Here is a 20,356-nt window from a genome sequence, read left to right as displayed (position 1 = left end):
GGTTGAGAGTCTATGTCTGCTGTTCTGTCTTCCTGACTAATATGAGAAGGCCTTTGTCTTCTTTTGGAGACCACCAGGTGAGCGGTCAGTTCAAGGTCTTAGAAACTCTTCCTACCACTGTGATTTTTAAATACAAATGTCTTGTGCACAAGGTGCTGCTGGCAGGAGGGTAATGTTGTCAGTCCTATCACCAGCCCAGGGTCTCCACTTTGGACTGCCACTCCTGCTAAGTGGGAGCTGAAACTGCCACAGCCCTGCTTGCAGAGCTGCGCACCATCTGAGACCTGAAGGAAGAGATGGGACCTGCTTGTCAGTCTTGTGCCTATGGGGCAGATATGTTCCGAGACTGTGCCTAGGGTCACTTCCATCTTTAGTTTAAAATTTGCTCAGTATTCAGTCTTTTAGCTGAGGATGTACATTCAAAAAGAACGCTGTTTTCTAATTTGGGCAAGGACATGGTTTGAATGGCTAATTATTTGTCCACCTCCAAAACTTAACCTGACTCTGTTATATTCGTCTATTGGGATAGTTTCCACATAGATCCTGAAAGCCTTCATCTTCAGGATGAAGCATTGCTGCACAGCTGTTTGTTAAAGGTATGATCAGGTGCCGTGGAAAACAAACTCGTGAGGGTAGGATTAGGCCGGTGTCCAAATGGAACGTATGGGTCAGTGCACTGACGTAGCGAGGGTGACAAAGCTGTGTCTTTTCACATCACAGCTTTAGCTAGAACAGGCTGTGAGCCTACCTGCAGGTAGCCTGCAATGTAGATGCTACCCTGAGCATTGTGCAGAGCCTGGACCCTCATCTTGGAAGGCAGCCAGCCCCCTGCAGGCTCTAAAAGAGGTCTAACTAAGGACAAAAGAGCTATGGAGCATTACTGTGTCTCGAGGAGACCTTCAGGAATAGGAGAAAGGAAGAAGAAGAGGGGGGAGAAAGTAGAATTACAGTAAGATCCAGCAATTCCATTTGGTGTATTACTAAGAGGAGCGAAATAGGGGTATTTGTACCCCCATATTCCCAGAACCATTATTCCCAATAGCCCAGAGGTGGGAGCGGTACCAAATCACATTCATCAGAGGATGAAAAATGAACACCTGTGATACGTACATACAATAAATTATCATTCAGCTTCAAAGGGGGAGGAAATGCTAGCAGGTGACAGAGTGTTGATGAAATTTGAAGCCTTACATTGAGAGAAGGAGACAAGTCACAGTAGGAGACATATTGAAGGGTTCCACTCTTATCTAGGGAGCCTGGTGTAGCCACGTTCACAGAGACAGAGGGGAATGGTGGTCATCATGGAGTAGGAAAACGAGGAGATTGCTGTGTCGCAAAGTTTGGGTTTTGCAAGATGGCTTCCTAAGATACGTGGTTGATGGCTGCACAGAACTTTACACTTAAAGTTGTAAATATGGTTTCAGGTTGTGCATGTTTTACTACAATTTTAAATATAATATTTTGGTTTTTTGAAAATTTTATATACACGGTGTATTTTGGTCGTACTCACCACCCTCCTCCCAGGCCCACTCTCTACCCCTCCACTGACTCCCAGCTTCGTGTCCTTTCTTAAAACAAAGATTAAAAACTCATTGAGTTCATTTTGTGCTGCCTATATATACGTGGGTATGGGCACATCCACTGGAACATGGTCTGTGTACAAGGCCACACCTTTAAAGAAAACTTGACTCTTTTCCCCAGACACCATGGATTGCCAGTAGCCCCTCTGCTAGAGACAAAGTCTCATGAGTCACCCACCCCATGGCTTTCCACACTTTTTTAAAGCCCCATAGTCATATGAAGACACTCTGTAGGACTAGCTGTGATTGATCGATGTTGCGTGGACACAGGTGCTGTGTAGGCTGTGATGGACAAGACAGAGGTATGATCCAGATGCTCTGGTTATCTCTCTCGTCTACTAGGACACAAGGGATGGGTGAGCCTGTGTGCATCCCTCTACAGAGAGTGGAGCCGTTGTACTTGGTGGTCTCTCAGAGTAGAGGCATCCCATAGTTTGGCTGATCCTCTTTTCTGAGCTGTGCTATAAAGTACAGACCCTCGTTTTTCTGGGAGGATGTCACAAAAGACATAGCTCAACTTTGCTCAGTGCTGTCTCATTGTCTGTAATGGGCTACAGACTCAAGGGCATCTCCAATCTTGGTTTGTAGGCCTCGAGAGGTATTGGCTTTTGTGTGTTGTTATATTCAAATAAGCCTGTGTCCACCATGACCCCATTTCTTCTGACTCTTCCACCAATGCCTGAGACTCCTTACATCTGGAACAGTGCTTTTCAGTTATCAAAAGAGGCACACTAACTTAAACTCATACTACAGGGAGAATGGACACCTTTTTGAGTTATGGATAATGTCAGCTTTGTGTTATAGAAGATGACATGGAGGCTCAGAAAGTTCTTCAATGTGGCCGCATCACCTTGCCATTGGCACATACAGTATGCGTGCCCCAAAGAAAGAATGGGGGGAAAGCAGCTGTACCATTCTGTTCCGCAGGCATTGCAGCTTTTCTCTGACCCTTCCAATGAAGTCATATTTCCCTAATGGGCTTTCTGATTGGATCCTATCTTTTTTCAAACAGAAGAGCATTGTGACTTCCAAAAGGCTCAGGATGTGTCCTCAATAAAGAAGACCAAGGTGGGCTAAAAGGGAAGAGCCCAAGCAAGGGGGTCATGAGGTTTGGTGAGTGGGCCAGCAAAGGTGGAGGTTGTAGTTTCAAAATTAATGAGACCTCTCTCTTTGTCCCATCCTCACTCTGAACTATTTGAGCTTTTTAGCAACCTTGAATTTATGGTTTTAATAAGAAAATCAGACCACAAAAAAGAGTGAATGGACTGACTATCGGTAGCCATGCGCCTGAGATGGGCTTTGCTCTGTGGGACATGATTACTGGAGATGAAGACAGAGCCATCCCTCAGGAGAGGATTGTTTTTCTTTTGCTTCTGGTCTCAGGTGAGGACTACTGCAAGGAAGTGATATAAACAAAAAGTGTAACTTTTTAAAGATAGAATCTCTCTTATACAGCCAAGGCTGTTCTGGAACTCTCTAGTAGAACAGGCTAGCCTCAAACTTGTCCTCCTGCTGATGTCTTCCGAATGCCGGGATTATAGGTGTGTGCGAGCACAGAAAATTCTTGGACAATGATAGAGCACCGTGACAGAAAGCCATAGCCCTTGCTCTGTGTGTTTGGTGTTGCTGTGGGAAGAATGGTCAGGAAGAATACGGTTGGTCATGTGTCCACACCTCATGTTGTAGACTAACAAACTGGAGGCCACTTATCAGCGGTGCCCTAGAGGGCTCTTTGAGCCTCATCCTCTTAGGAGGCTTTGATGTAAGACCGACATGAGGACTGAGTTCTAAGCACTCGTTCTCTGTGTTTGGGTTTTAAGCCGGGTCAGGGAGAGAGCTACTACATCTGTTGTGGTTCCCAGAAATTTGGTTTTCTCAGTGCTCAAGCGAAGGAAATGATTAACCCTGAGGAAAGCTTGAAGGGCAGTAAAATCCCTGCCAATGAATCTGCACTCTAGGATGCTGGAGGTACCTTTGATTGGTCACCCTGAGGTAAAGACAGTTAAGGCAACTGCTCAAACGGTCATAAATTCTATAAAGAATTGGTATAGCGGTCCACTACCCAACCATTTATTTGAAGATAAAGTAGTTGAGTGTCCAGCCATCCTGCAGATGGCGCTGTTGGAACAAGCTACACAGGGGAAAGGCAGCAGTCCCTAGAATCTGCAGGATGGGTGGGGGCAGGGGCACTCAAAGTGCAGTTCCTGAGGCCCTGCCAGGGATTCTCCAGGAAATCTGTGTCCCCAGACCTTCGAATTAGCATCACTTGACTTGCTTTGCTCCTACAGAAGATGTGACACCATGATACTGGAAGAAGTATCCCCTGATCCTGAAAAACAAAACAAAACACACACACACAAAAAAAAAAAAAACCCCAAAACAACAACAACAACAAAAAACCCTCAATTCAAGTTGTCGGTTAACTCACCAAATGACACAGTCATAGAATAAAGCAGATTTTAAGAGGCATTTGTATTCCTGGGGTACATTTTCACTGGGATAATCAGCAAGTTTGAATTGTTGCCCTTAGTAGCATGATTGTGGGGGATGGACGTGCCCATGTCTTTCCAGGTCACGGATTGGAATATGGCACGGTTGTATTGGCCGGAGATACTGTGCTATGTGGTGGGAAAGCACTCATATGTCCACGGTGTAGAGAGCAGCTGTGCTGCCCTGTGAGCGGTCTGCTTTGTGCTCTCGTTATCTGCAAGGCCGGAGTCTCTATAAGCCTAGGTAGTTCCAAATTAGAAGCTTTGAATTTACATTACCTAAGGTCTCAACACACCAAATCCCATTTGAGCCACTAAGCACATTTAAGTAGCATTAGTGCACTAGTTTGGAAAGAATAGACAACTTAAAGAAATAATAAGACACGGACACCATGAAGTGATTCAGCCAACAAGTCTCCACCTAGTTGTTTTGCTGTATGATAACCTGTTTTTCTCTCAGACATGAATAGAATATGTTTAGAAATCCATTCTGCATTTGAGACCAAAATAAAATGTGTGGAAATAGAAGGACTCTAGTGGATCAGAGCATCTTTAATATCTGGATATTCCGTGTCATCAGTAAACCTGAAGTGCTAAAGGCTAATAAGCCAGGGTCATGCATCGGAATTAAAAGCCTGTGTCCTGAAAGTGACCACTAGCCACCATTAATATCCATGCCCGTGAAGTCTCAGTGTTGGGCATTGAGACATACGTTTCTATAATCGAATAAAAACACAGCAAGCATATTTAGCTCTCTCAAAAGTTTCATCTTAAGGGAAGAAAAATTCTTTGCTCCTTTGGAGTTTTTAAAGAGAATTGTGGGTGAAAGCTAAGAATAGTGTTACTTCATCTGGTGATGCAGTAAACATGGCTGCCGAGGGTGGCGTGGTGACCTTTGAAATCCGTTGCTTCTTTCTTCGGGCCGAGATGATGACCGTTTATAGCAGCTGCAGACGACAGCAGATGGCAAAGGTGGGAGAGACTAAATAGGTGCTTTTCGCACTCCAGCTTCCTTGCAAGGACGAGAGGTTTTTAGACAGATGAAAAAGTTCTAAAGGAAAAAGCCAAGCATATGTATAAAATTTAATGTCATGAAGTTGGCAAGTGGAAGGATGTGAAGCAGCCGAGAAATGAAGGGCAGCCTTGCCCTTTGGATTTTCTGTGACATTTCGGATGGATTCAGGACATTGCCTTGCCTCTGTGGACCCCAGGGAGAAGTTACAAGCTTGAACTGATGAAGAAAGGCTCTTGTGACCACTCTCTGGGGGCAGGGATGTTTTATGTGTGGATAACACCCAACCCAGAGGCCTGAAGGTCAATAATTGGGCTAGGAGCCACTATGGAAGACATGGAAAGGTCTCCACGTGTCTCTTATCAAACCTGTGGATTATCTCCCTGTTTTTACTTCTTGTACATTCAGAAGACATTGGGGCTGTGTTCCTAATGACTCTAACACGCTGAAAGCCTCCCCAAGCATAGGTGGTGTTTTTAGCTCTCTTTCCATGTGATGTAGTGACTAGCAAAGAAGGGAAGCTTTGGGAAACAAATGGCTGTCTGTGTGAAGTATGTTTCTGAAGTTTTCTGAACCATGTCTACCTAGTGATTATGATGGGCTCCTGGCAGGGAGGCGAGCCCGTGCTGCGGAGAATGGAAAGGATACCAATTGTAAGAGAACCCTGCTGCTCTGTGCTGCTCTGTGGACTTAAATGAATTTGAAGGGAATTCATTTACTGGGAAAATAACCCCAGTCAAACCAGTACCAGAAATGCCTCAGGCTCCACTCAGGTACTATAGAGAGGAGCACTGTGAAGATCATCTTGGGCTAAAAACCTAAGAAAGCCCCAGCAAACAAAACTTCATTCTTTTTCTAAAAACTAACCTATGGCATATGCAGCAAGTGGCACACTTAATCATTTGACCCAAGAAGACGAATGTGTCGAATTTCCCTGTGGCCTCAGTGGATCAGCCCCTTAACTAGAAAAGTGGCTCGGGAAGAGGAGACTTGGTTGAAAGAATTCCTTCCGGTAGGAGAGGGAATTTATCAGGGAGTTTTGTCCATTCCGTGTCTTCATAACATCTACAGCCTGAGAGTAGTAAGAAATATGAAGAAATGATGTGAAATCACATGAAGTACATACACACAAGCCATGTCTGCGCCCTCAGATGAAGGCAGTGAGAACGCTATTCTGATGGGCTTCTAGTTCGGGAGGAACTATGATGGCGATGGGAGTTTTAATCTAGCTTCTCCTGGAAAGTTTGTGATGCAGCTTTATCTTACACATACACTCACACACACACACACACACACACACACACACACACACGCATGCATGCATGCACACACACACACACTCAATTAAATTGTTAAGAGAAAAAGATTCTACATAGTAGAAAGTAATAATTGTGTGTTTCTTAAAAACCTCAAACACTGTATGCTGTTTCAGCTCCCAAGAAACTTGGTCTTTAGGGGACAAGAGTGTAAATGGTTCTTGGCACACCGAAGCATGGTAAAGGCTTTTGAAAGATATTATAAACTAAAATAGAATTTTTACATCAGAAATAATATTTTTTTCTAAAAATCTGTCTGTTTAGATCACATATAGTATACCTAATTCTAAAAATTACACTTTTAAAAGATACTGACAAAACATACTGTAGTTTTTGGAAGGCTGCCAGGAATGAGAAGTTAAAGTAATTTGGATACATCCAGTTTGAGTAAATGTTTTTGTTATAGTTTGAGTGTGAAATGGCCCACTTGGGGCTCATATATTATTATTATTAAGTCTAGGTCATGAGGTGGTAGTGCCGTTTGGGGAGGTTTTGAAAACTCTGGGAGGTAGGACCTAGCTGGAGGAAGTAGGTCACCGGGGGCAGTTACTTGGGGACTGTTTTGTCCATGGCTCCTTCCTGTTTCTGTTATTCTGGTTCCTGGCCATCATGAGGTAAATGTCTTTTACCACATCCCACCTCTATGGTGATTACCAAAGTCTCCATTTTTTGCTTCTTAATCTGAAAGACACTATACAGATGCTAAATTTTCTTTCTTAGTATTTGATCCCATTGATCTACTACCTCCTTTCCAAGTTCTCCTCCCCAGCCTCGGATGGTGGGCTCCTGATCTTTTGCCCTTCCACATGGTACTTCTTACATTCTTCCCCGCAGCATCAACTCCTCAGACCTTCTCTTCATGCACATGCCTGAATGCTTTATAGTCTTTCCTAGGTTCATCTTCTGTTGGCTCCCAAATCCTTCTTCCATCTCTGACCTCGCCCTGAGACCCATATGCATAAACTCATTGGTTTTCTAGACACCTCTGTTTCAATTTCTCAATGAGAAACTCACGAGTTTCATCATCTCCTTTTCACCCTTCCCAGGCATCTGCTTCTTCTTGTATTACCCATAGTAGTAGAGGGTACCAGCTGCACAGTTAGTCAATCTAAAACCTAGGCCTCATTCTTGGCTCTTTCCTTACTCTCCACTCTCATTGAGGTCATTGCAAAGGCTTAATAACTCCACCTCTTTTTTTTCCTTTTTAAATTGTTTTTTTTGAGCTATATATTTTTCTCCGCTCTCCTCTTTTCCTCTCCCCTCTTCTTCTACCCTCTCCCATAGTCCCCATTCTCCCAGTTTGCTCAGTGACTCCACCTCTTCAGTAAGTCCCTTTTCTTCCATCTACATTGCACCGCTTTAGATAAGAGTCTCGTTGCCTGCTGAGATCACTGCCATAGCTTCCGCTTTGCTTTTCGGTCACAGTCGCCTTATGTTCATGCCCACACCGATACAAACTGATTTCTAGAACTATCCATCTCATCATGCTGTTCTTAGTCCATAAGCTTTGGAGGAGGTCTTAGTTTGGGATTCTATTGCTACGAAAAGACACCATGATCATGGTTAATCTTATAAAGGAAAACATTTAACTGGTACTGGCTTATAGTTTCAGAGGTGTAGCCCATTATCATCATGGCAGGAAATGCCAGTGTGCAGGCAGAAATGGTGCTGGAGAAGGAGCCGAGAGGTCTAATCTTCATCTGCAGGCAACAGGAAGTGAACTGTCACACTAGGCATGGCTTGAGGATGTATGAGACCTCAAAGCCCTCCTCCACAGTGACAGGTTTCCTCCAACAAGGCCACACCTAGTCCAACAAGGCAACACCTGCTCCAACAAGGCCACACCTACCAACAAGGCCACGCCTCTTAATACTGTCACTTCCTATGGGCCAATTAAAACACATGAGTCTATGGAGCTATACTTATTCAAGCTACCACAGAAGCTATAGATGATTTTTACATCAAGCTATCAACCAGGGATCTTACTCATGTAGAAGACCCTGGTGTTTGATTACTAACATCCACTGGTAGTTCCCAACCAATCATAACTGCCGAATCATAACTGCAGTTCTAGGTGATCTGAATCCCTCTTCTGACTCCCGTGGGCACCAGGTACGCATGTGGAATGCATACAGACAAAACATTCATACACATAAAATAAAATAAATATTTTAAAAAATGTTAAAACCTCATCAACCGATCAGTCTCCCACTGCTTCGTCTGACTTTGCCTCTTAGGATTCCCCGTTCCCCCCTTCTGACCCTGTGTTCCTGCTATCCTGGAGTTTTCTTGAGCACACCATGCCTTAGAGCCTCAATGCTGTCTGTGTAATCTTTCTCACCCTGTCACTCAAACAGCCCCTATTCATTCTTGAAACTCATCATAGACCGTACCTTGTTCTAGAAAATCCCCGAAGTTCACTTGGTTCACACCAGGAGCTCCTTTCTTAGCCTCACATTGTATCTTTGCTGTGGCAGTCCTGGTTAGCTTCATACTAGCCCTGTGTCGTAGCCCTGCTTTGACAGTCTTGCTTAGCTTTACGCTATAGCCTGTCCCCTCCTCAGATCAGGAATGCTATCTGATCTGTCTTTTCCCACCAGCCCTCGCACAGCAAGCCAACATGCAAGGGTACTTATTTGAAAACCACGTGAATGAATGGTATAGATTCAGCAGCTCCTTTGGTGAGTGGGTTTCAGGCCAGGTGATCTCTAAGGGTGATAGATGGGAGAGAGGTAGATGGAATGAATGCTGTCAGATCCTAGACCTAGAACCATACACTGATGGAATGAGTTTGCAGTGAGATAACATTAACCTGGGCAGAATATGGCCCTTTTAAAAATGAAACAAACCAGTCATATGGGTTGAATTTTGAACTATAATGATTTCTTTGAATTTTTTAACTTAAAATAAACCACTCCTGATAAGAAACTGACGATTCTTACTAAGCCCATTTGATCAGCCCTGCTCAGTTTCTGTGTTTATCCCCAGAGGAAGTTTTAGCCACCTCACTCTATTAGCTAAAATAGGGGGAGGTTGATATTTTTTCAGGGTCTCACTGCATGGTCCAGGCTGGTCTTGGGCTCACAGTTATCCTCTTTCTACCACCTCCCTGGTACTTAGATTACAGGAATTGTACCTTTGCGTTTGGCCTTTTAAAAGCAATCTTAAAGGCCAAAATGAAACAAAAAGTAAATGTTACATACTGATTTTATATTCAGTATCCTAATTTTGAATCAGAGCAGCTCATCGTATCCAATATGTTGTGTTTGATGCTTGCCAGTTTTTCTCCTCTTGTTCAGATAGCCAAAAAACAAAAACAACAATAGCAATCATATCCCTCTCCTGAGTACTTTTTATGTGTTGAACTGTTCTAATTTTATATCATATTTTTTCTTTGAGAATTTAAAAACTCATATTTTGTTCTTATTCATCCCCTAACTCCTCCTGAGTCCCACTACCTCCCTCCTTACCCAACTTCATGTTTTCTCTCTTAAAACAAAACAAAAAACAAAAACCCATAGAGGTCAATTTGTGTTCCTAAATATTCTTAGGTGTGTGGCTGGCCTTGAAGCTTCGTTAGCCTGTCACACTCTTAGAGAAAACATACCCCCTTTCTTCCAGCAGCTAGAAAATGACGATATTTTCTCAGCTTTGGGTAGAGCTTCATGCCCACTTACCTCTGTCTCCATGATAAAGTCTTGTCTGCTTTGAGCTTGTGCAAGGCTTTTTTGAGCTTGCTGTCACAACTGCTTTTTGTTCATATGTGCAACTGCCCTGTTGGGTCTGGAAAACACTGTTGTTTCCTTGTTGTTGTCTACTACCCCTGTCTCTTATAGTCTTTGAGAAGATCCCCCTGAGCCTGGGAGGAGGGTGCAGTATAGATGTCCCATTTAGAAGGGGCACTCAGTAGTCTCTTACTCTTTGCACACGGACCAACTGTGAGTCACTGTGTTAACTGTCATCTACTGCAAGAAGTCTCTCAGATGAGAGTTAGGAGATGCTTTATAGCGATAGCAATAAGCCATTAGGAGTTGTTTTAGTACTATATCCATTTAGCAGAATAATAATAGTAGGTCCTCTGTAGTACATGGTGAGCTGTCTAGCTGCAGCTTCTTGGCCCTGTTCACAGCACCAGGTGTGAGTGGTTGGTTACTCCCATTAAATCTGGGCCACTATTGCACTTGCAGCACATCTTGCCTGGGCAGTCATTGTTGTAGCTTACAGTGTTCCCAGCTGGGTAAGATTGCTGTTTATTTTACATCTTCAGTAGTGTGCCTATCACCTTACAGCACTATGAGAACTGCCATTAGGGATGTAGCTACTTCTGTTATCTTCTTCAATGTCTTCAGGCTTTTATTATAAAAGTCATCACTTCCTTAGTTACATTTGTTCCAAGATATTTTTGAGGCTATTGTAAATGGGTTTGTTTCCCTGATTTCTTTCTCTCTGTTTTGTCATTTGTATATATAGAAAACTATTGTATCCCAATACTTTGTTGAATATGTTTATCAGCTGTAGAAACTTTCCTGGTAGAGTCTTTCTGGTCTTTCATGTGTAGAACAAGATTAACAAAAAGAAGATACTTTTACTTCTTATAAAGATACTTATAAAAATATAAGTATACTTATATTTTTATAAGTATCTTTATAAAGATATTTTTGCCCTGTTTTTTGTCCCCTTGATCTCCTTCACTTGTCTTATTGTTCTAGCTAAGACTTCAAGCACTGTATTGACTATGAGTGGAAAGAGTGAACATCATTGTCTTGTTCCTGATTTTAGTGGCAACACTTTTTGTTTTCCTCTCTTTAGCATTATGTTCCCTGTAGATTTGTGTATTGCCTTTATTATGTTGTGATATGTTTTCTGTATCATTGGATTCTCTAGGACTTTTATCATGAAAGATGTTGGATTTTGTAAATTGCCTTTTCTGCTTCCAATCTTGTGATTTCTGTCCTTGAGTCTACTTACATGGTTGCTGACATTTATGTTGAACCATCTCTGTACCTCTGGGATGAAGTCAGATTGATTGTGGTAGATAATCTTTGAATGTGCTCTTGAATTTGACTTGTAAGTCTTTTATTGAAATTTTGCATCTATGTTTCTCTAAGAGATTTTGTTATTATTTTCTTTATTTCTTGGGTCTTTGTCTAATTTGGCTATCAGGGTATGATTGGCCTCATTTTTTTTTTAATGGTAGCTGTCTAAATTACTTTTCTGTTGCCATGAAGGGACATCATGACCAAGGCAGCTTATAAAAGAAAACATTTAAATTAGGGAGCTTGCTTATAGTTTCAGAGGGTGAGTCCATGATCATCATGGCAAGGAGCATGGCAGCAGGCAGGCAAGCATAGCGCTGGAGCAGTAGTGGGGAGCTAACAGCTGGTCCACAGGCCAGAGTCAGGGAAGAGAAGAGTTTGGGTCTAGCATAGGCTTTTGAAACCTCAAAGCCCACCCAGAGTGACATGCCTGCTCCAACAGCAACACACCTCCTCCAAGGCCCCATCTCTTACCCCTTCCTAAAACAGTGTACCTACTGGGATCTAAACGTTTAAATATATTAGCCTATGGGAGCCATTCTCATGCAAACCATCGTGGTAGTGTTTCTTTTCTATTTTACAAAATAATTTAAGGAGTATTGTGTTAGTTCTTCTTTGAATGGCCTGTAGAATTCTGTGCTACATTAATATGGCCCTAGACGTCATTTAGTTAAGAAATTTTTAATTACTGTTTCTATCTCATGGTTGTTATGGATCTATTTAAATTATTTACTTCATCTTGATTTAATTTTGGTAGGTCATATGTATCTAAGCATTCACCTGCGTCTTTTAAAATATCCAGTTTAGTCTATTTTTTTTATTTTGTTTCCTTCTAGTGGATACAGATTTTTAAAGTGTGATAAAATCAGAGACTGAGCAGAAGCTAGGGGTGAGCCTGCAATGTGGGGAAGTATACACAGACCCCACAGCAAAGCCATTTTCCATACTTAAGAGACTTGGAACCAGCTCTGTGATAAGAAGCAAGCAAGAATAAGTGAAAACTGCCAATTATCGAAGCATACTTTAACGAGGAAATCTTTCATCTGATCCTTGAAGCAGAGTTAGTGTTAATATTTTCCTCATCTTCCCAGCTTAGGAGTTTGGGCTTGGGGAAGGAAGCAGGATCTGAGCCCAGCAGGGTGTCTCAGAACCCACGCTTTCAGCATGCATCCATTTGGGGGAAACAGGCTGACTCAACCCTACTTTTGGTTGTTTCTCTAAAGGAAGTTTCTATGTTATTTTTGTTTATCTTTTATTTTTAATTACGAAGCTACATGTTTTCAATATAGAAAATTCAGACAAGCACAAAGAAACAGAAACAGTCTACCCACCCAGTTGTCTGACTGTCTCACAGTTGCTAATACCTGGTGTTTATTCGCCCAGATATTTCTCAGTTTGTGTTATGGGTATTTTTCCTGGCTAGCTTTTCTAATGAAATCGCCATGGTAATGAATACATGCTATTTTTTCCTTGTTGACAAAGTCTTTAATATAAAGACTTTTATTATTTTCTAGCTTCTAGTAACCTAATAGGTTATTAAAACCAGTTATAATTGTAAGGCTACAAACAGAAGCAAAATAGACATTGGAAACAGAGGACCTGTTTTGAGATAATCATGGAGAATCTTTGCCTCCAAGCCAGACATGATAATACATACCTGTGATCTCAGTTCTTGGGGGGACGGACGGACTCTACTATATATTAAGTTTGGGGCTAGCCTGGGCTCCATGAGACCCTGCCTCATAAAAGGCAAACACAAACAAGTCCTTTCCCAAGGCAAAGCATCAGAGAATGGCGATTTCCCCCCCAAGACCTTACATGTTCCTCTCTGCAGGCATGCGCATTAGAGGTCTGCGAAGACTGTGAGCCTCTAAACCTGCCTGGGGAGTAGCGCAGCGTGCAGCGGAGGGGGGTGCATTTTAAGCAATGAGGTCTCTAGCCCCTTTCTTCCCCCTAGTCATTGCCATTGTCTTCCTCCTCCTCTCCCTCCTTCTCTCCATTGCTTTCTCTCTGTCTCCTCCCCTTCTTCTTTATCTTTATGCCTCTTCTGTCTGAAGTGTGCTTTCATTCTGGTGGACAGTGTCTTCCACAACCCTGAGACCTCCACAAGGCAAGTCCCTCCTTGGTGTGACACTCAAGGCAACAGGAGTAAATCTGGAGTGTCTGTTCTTAAAGGAAAGGGTATTTGAGAACTTGGGATGAGTGGGAAACCTGGTGCAGGCAATGAGTATCAAAAAGCAGTCCAAAGACCCTAAATGAAGGGGCTCCTGGAGTGTTATGCAAATCCCAAACTGCATCACCAAACAGAATAACCCGCCAGGCAGATCTGTACCTTCTTTCTCTGCCAGGGAGCAACTAGAAACATTTTCGTAAGCCATTTGTCTGGAATAATTTTCAAAAACTCACTGCCAAGTTCTGACAGGAACAAATTTGAGCTCTTCCACCTGGAAGCCAGGTTTGATAAAGGGGTCTGGGTTTTTACAGCCTCCCAGGAGTAGCTGGGGGGACATGCTAGCCTCATAAGAATCTATGCCTATTTGCCCTGGGATGCTCAAAGCAAAGGCTAGGCTAACACCTTGCCTGTGGAGTTTATGCTGAGATTGATAGATGGCTGTCCTTCCATAATCGAGGAGCTAACAGCACAAAATTTGGGTAGCCTCAGCTCCAGTTACATAACTCCATGATGTTTCACGGTGTGTTCTATTTTGTACCATATATCTTAGACTCAACAATGCCAAATTCAGACTGAAATAGCTCTAGTGGACTTCAGTCCATCACATGCCTAGGACTTGAAAATATCATCCAGGGAGGAGGCAGTGAGAAAGTCTAAAACGAGAACTCCAGACCATGTGATGGGCCTGCTCCATTTTCATTTCTCTTCTCCATGAGGCTTGAACTCTGCCTAAAAGTATGTGTCTGGGTCATTCTCATTTGCTTAAAACGCTATAGCTAAAGAAGAAAAGGTTCTTCATATTGAGACTTTGGATCAGTCAGACTTTTCTGATGCTTGCAGAAAATACCTGACAGAAAAAAAATTAGAGCAAGAACGTTTATTTTAGCCTGCAGTTTCTGAGCCCTGCCGTTTCTGCAGTGTGAGACAGAGCATCATGGGATGTAGGGTAAGATGGCCATCCGAGATACACAGAGAGGGAGAGCTTCTGCACACAAGCACTTTCTCCCACCCATTTCCATTGCATCCCATGCTGCAGGCAGTGGGGTACTGTGCCCATTTAGGGCTCTTCTTCCTTCCTTAAGGAATCCTGTCTGGAAACATCCTCACAGGTGGTCCCAGAAGTCTGCCTTCTAATCAGCTAGATGCTTTTCACTCCAATCAAACTGTCCATCATGCCTGGAATCTGTCTGGTCCACCTGCTGTAGCTTTCACTCCGGTGAGAGTTCTGCAAGTTCATGAGGTTAGAAAGAGTTAAAGTTTGGATTTTACTCAAAAAATCGTATCCTATTATGACTCCAGGGGATGACACCAGATGTGTGATACCAGGTGACTTGAACACAGGACAGTTTTCTAGGTTCTCCTTTCCTTTGCTCTGTCTCTTCCGTGAAAGCCATTTGAACAGTGAGTACCACGGTCTCCCCATCTACAAAATGCCAGTTACTGGTTCTTCCTGATGTCTTCCCTGTATGGGGACTAAGCTTCCATAGATGGATACAGGGATTGGGACATGTGGGTAGGAGACTCAGTGCTGCTCCGCCAGTAACGTAACCTTGTAGAGCCTCAGTCTCTGCATCTACGAAGTGGGAATACTGTCTCTTCCATTTTATTTGAACGAGGCATTAAGTAGGAAAATACACTTAGTAGCCCTTTCATACACTTAGCACACAGAACAAATGTAAATCGTTATCATTGTTATTCAGGAGATACGGTGGCAGGATGAGATCATGTCTGGAACCTACTCAGAAAAGACGAACTAAAGATATAGAAGAGATTGATGATATTGCAACAAACTTGGGAGTTTCCCAAGAGAGGGAATGTGACTCTCGGTCTGACTGAACTCTTGACACCCTGGGTTGCTTCGCTGATTGAGGGCCAGGTTCCCAGGCTTGCTCACTGGATTAGCCGGAATTCTTTGCACGTTCTGAAGCTAAGGCTAACGATGTGTTGAGCAAGGATCTTTGTTCTCATGTTTATGTAAGCTGGGTCAGTGAGACTTTAGGGGCAAAGGAATTGCCAATGGAGAAACAGTATTGTGCTTTGTACTGGGGACAGAGGGTCACCTTCCTCCATCTTCCTCACTCCCTGCCCCATCCCCACCCTGCCCTGCACCTTCCACACAGTGACCCCTTGACCTGACCTCTCAAGGGTCCTCTGCAGCCAGCATTCCCTCCTTAGCCTGGATAATAGAGAAACGCTCACTACCACCTCTTAACCTTTCCCCAGGACTCCTGGTACCTCCTGACCACTGGGCCTGTCTTTCGCTTGGAAGAGTACTGCTTCTGACCTCACATTTTAGATTTTAAGATTGGCTCGAAAACTCATTTCCTAGTGACAATTTCTCAAGGCTTCCCCCATTTTGCCCTGGTCGCTCCTTTGCCTAGCATGCCCCCGGTATTAGATTACCACTTTGTACTTAGTGTCCCACCTCATTTCCTCCAGGGCCCTGGAGAGGGGACCGTTCTACATGATTTAATTTTATAGCGAACTAAGATTTCACCCCATGGGTCTCCAGCTGAAATTCTCCTTTCACGTTTACTGGTGCTAAATAATACACAGTTCTGAAACACAATCTCTACTTCCTATGCCTTATATACAGGCTATTGTATATACACCTCTCTTCTTGATGCCCAAGGGCACACTAATTTCCGTGATGAGTAGAAATCCTGCCGAGGCCCAGCATGGAGGCTAAGGTTGTTTTCCTATCCCCTTCACTGAGGGTTCCTTCCAGCCCAGCAATACAGTGCTCAGGCTGGCCTGTATTGAAGGGGACCTGACCATGAATCCAGTCCCTGCAGCGGTGTATGTAGGTCATTCCTTGTAGGCCCTAGAGCACCTCCCTGTCCTATAGCCATGTTAGGTGACAATGCTGTTTTCCATAAATATAACATTTTATTTATTTAGTGTGTTTGTGTATAATCATGTGTGCCCATGGACACACTTATGCACACATGTAGAGGTCAGACAACAACTTCCAGGAGTGAGTTCCCTGCTTCCATCACGTGGGGCCGAGGAATTAAACTTAGGCTGTCAGGCTTCGTGCGTTACCTGCCTAGCTGGTCTACCAGCCCATGGCTGTGGTGATTGTTTTGGTCTTGGTTTTGATTTTTAAAGACAGGATTTCTCTGTGTAGCCCTGGCTGCCCTGGAACTTGCTTTATAGACCAGGCTGGCCTTGATCTCACAGAGATCCTCCCACCTCTGCCTCCCGAGTGCTGGGAGTAAAGGAGCTCATGAGCACTGTCCAGTCTGGCAATGATGATTTTTTAAATAGCGTAGTCAGTGAGGGTAGTTTCTGAAGCTGGGTTCCACTTCCGGAGTGGAACAACAGAACTAAGCAAGCAGGGCTGATTCCCCTAGCTCTGGGCATCTCCTTTAGCTAGTTCATGCTTGCACCGCTCCACGTTTGTTTTACTAGTTTTTATATACAGAGATTAAGCATTTCAGTCCATGCGAGCTTGCCAGTTTCATCCCTGGAAGCACCACAGACCAGCATCATACTTATCACTCATGCGGCTGTCAGCTCCGTGATAAAGCTTTGACAGGTGTCTGACAGTGATGAGGAAGCCTTCAGCCAAAACTGAGAGTCCCCAGGCCAGGAACCTGCCTCGCTGATGCGTGTTCTCATTTGACAAATCTCTCCCTGGTTTGCTGGGGACAGACATCTGAGGGTTATGTACATATGCCTCTGGCACTCTGCCAGGGAGAATAATTTCTAAGGTTTCTTAGGGGATTGCTTTTAATCCAATCTCCTTTTGCATGTATATATATAACACCCTAACCATGCTTCTTCTAACCTACGGTGAGCAATGTCACCAAATTCAAACTGGGAAAGAGGAAATATCTGATTGGAGCTGAAGCAAGATTTCCAGGCTATGTGATTTCACTGTGGCTGGCCAGACAGAGCACACCCCTCTCTAAGTCCATTTATAATGATACTTTATTGGCATTTCCAAGCTCACTCAAATCATCATCTTTTGGTTGACAAATATATTGAATCCTTGACTTTATCTTTTGAAACTCATTTTATCTTATATTTTTTTTGAAGAAATCCCTCTTTATTGTAGTATGTTGCAATGATACATGAATTAATAAACTACTAATCTCCTTTGGGTTCCTCATTCCATCTGTCCCGGTTAATCGTGGCAAGCATGTACATATAATCTGATTATTTTTAGATTGATTAATTGCTAGGGAATGCCCTGCATTTAAATTTATATCATAAGTGATTTTTTTCTAATAATAAAACCAATGCATGTTCATTATATAATAATTGGAAAACAGAGACATAGTAGAAAAGATAATTCATTGCTATTTTTACTTAGAGATAACCACTGTCAATCCCGACCAACAAGCTGTACCCAGCAGAATACCAAGAATGCTTTGCTTGGGGCCCACAGTGAACTCCCAGTCAGCATCTCCCATTTGCCACCATGAGGACTCCCTCCTGTTCTTTTTCGTCTCTGTTATAATAGCATAACCTACCATGTGTAATACTTCCAAGTTGACCCAAAACCGAAGCCATTATCAGTAGTAGTTTTAAAATAGAGAGTAAATTTAGAACTGTGGCTGCCTTTATCCTGACTTCTTCACTTAATGTTTTATTGATTCTTCCTCAGTTCCTCAAATGTTCTTTAAACGCATAACTGTGGTAGCTGCATCATACTCTAACATGGGGATGTGACACCACAGAGTGAACTCTTCTTTTCCAAATCCGCTTTGTTAGTCCTTTGAGAGTTTCATCAATGCACACCTTGTATTTTGATTATATCTGCCCTCCGCTCTTCTTAACTCCACCCTTCTCTACCAATTTCCTACTTGCGTCCTCGTTTTTGTTTTGTTACTATAACCCATCAGTCCTGTTTCTGTTGCCTATTTACTGGTGGTGTTGGACCAGCCACTGGAGAATTGGCAATCTACCAGGAGCCACACCCTTAAGGAAGACCAACTCACCCTCCCCTAGGAGCCATGAGTTGCCTCTAGCTCCTCAGCCTGGGGCCGGTGTTCATGATGGCCGCACCTCTTCATGTCAGAATGTTGACAGGCTTGATCTTGTGTGGGCAACCACATCTACTGTGATTTCGTGAGTGAGTGGCCCTGTCATGTCCAGAAGATGCTGTTTTGATCCCATTTCCCCGACCTCTGTCTTTTACGATCTTTCCCTTCCCTGTCCCATGATGGCCTGTGAGCCTTAGAGGGTGAGGTGAAATGTTCTAATTGATAAACACTTAGGCTAGCAGTAATTTGTAGTCTGGGATGGAACAATGACTCAGCTGTTAAGAGCTACTCCCAAGGACCAAATTTGGTTCCCCGCACCCAGGTTGGGTGGCTCACAGCCACCTGTAACTCCAGCCCTAGGGAATGAGTGCCTTCTCTGGCCTTCTCAGACACTGCACGCACCACACAAACACTCATATATACACACACTCACATATTCTCTTTTATATACACTCACATACACACATTCACACACATACTCCCTCTTACACTCACACTCGCATACACACACTCACAAACACACATACTCTTTTACAAACACTCACACACAAATAAATAATACATACTCACACATATACTCTCTTACACACATTCACATGCACACACTCACATATACATACTCACACACATACGCACACTTTTGAAAAATACAATTTGTGGTTTTATAGACCTGGTACTGTATAGCTGAAGGTGACTTTGGACTTCTGATCTTTCTGCCTCCATATCTCAGATTGCTAGTACTACACGTATTTGCTGTTCCATCTGTTTTTATGGGGTGCTGGGAATTGAACTTAGATCTTCATGTATGCTGAATAAGCACCTTACCAACTGAAGTAAATCCCTATCACAGTTTCATTTTAAAGGAAATCTTATTACATAGCCCAAGCTGGCCTCCAATTCATGCTCCTCCCGGCATGTGGGATACAGGTGCTGCCCCTGTGCCAGGTCACCCTTGAATTTGAGCCAGGACTTGAGCTGATCTTGACATGGATAGATGACTGGAATCAACCCATCTTGACTTAAGTACCGTGGGACTAGCCTCCACATTGGCTTTCTTTCCCCACTACCAGCCCTTACTGCTCTCTCATCCATACCCACAAGAGCCAAAGGACTGGATGGTTTCTCAGGCTCCAGCCATCTGAAAGAGTAGCAAAGAAACACTGAGAATTGGATGGCTCTCTTAATGGGGCTTCCCCTGTGATCTTGTAGTTTTCAACAGGAAGGCAGTTTTGTCCCCCTTCTCATTCTGAGACATTTGCCTGCTTCTGGAGATATATTTGATTGCTGTGTCTGAGAAAGAGGCCACTAAGGGCATCCTGTGGGATGGAACAGGATGCTGTCAACTGTCCTGCTATATGCAAGATAGGTGTGATACGTGCTTCCCAGGGCTACCTTAGCAATGCGACATAATCTGGAGAGACTAAAATTTTGGAGGCTAGGAATCCAAGTTCAAATATCTGCTGGGTTGAGTTCTTCTTGAGTTCTGTTTAGGAAAATCTGTTCTAAGTTCAAGCTATCCCCAGGTCCTTGCAAGTTGGGTGTCCTTAGCTTGTAACTATAACACTCCAGTCTCACCCTTCATGACACATGGTAAGTATCTGTTTCTCCATGATGTCTTTTGATGTGAAAGCAATCATACTCTATAATGGGCTATTCCATTCTTATTCAATATAATCTTAACTGGCTAAATCTGTAATTATTTACAATAAGGTTACACTGTCAGATGCTGAGAGAGCATCAACCTGTCTTTCTTGTG

At 43.3% G+C, this 20,356-nt stretch overlaps 1 protein-coding gene across 13 annotated transcripts in view; it reads left to right on the top strand.

The window, feature by feature from the left end:
* LOC121461681 (kalirin) overlaps positions 1–20,356 on the top strand; it is a 463,010-nt gene that overhangs the window by 274,269 nt on the left and 168,385 nt on the right. The gene's annotated exons all lie outside the window — the stretch shown is intronic.

Source organism: Microtus oregoni, unplaced genomic scaffold, assembly GCF_018167655.1.
Source record: "Microtus oregoni isolate MIOR12 unplaced genomic scaffold, Mior012 000023F_ref0000262, whole genome shotgun sequence".
Taxonomy (NCBI): Eukaryota; Metazoa; Chordata; class Mammalia; order Rodentia; family Cricetidae; genus Microtus; species Microtus oregoni.
Note: the sequence above shows the minus strand (reverse complement) of the source record. Positions and strands in the feature narration are given on the sequence as shown.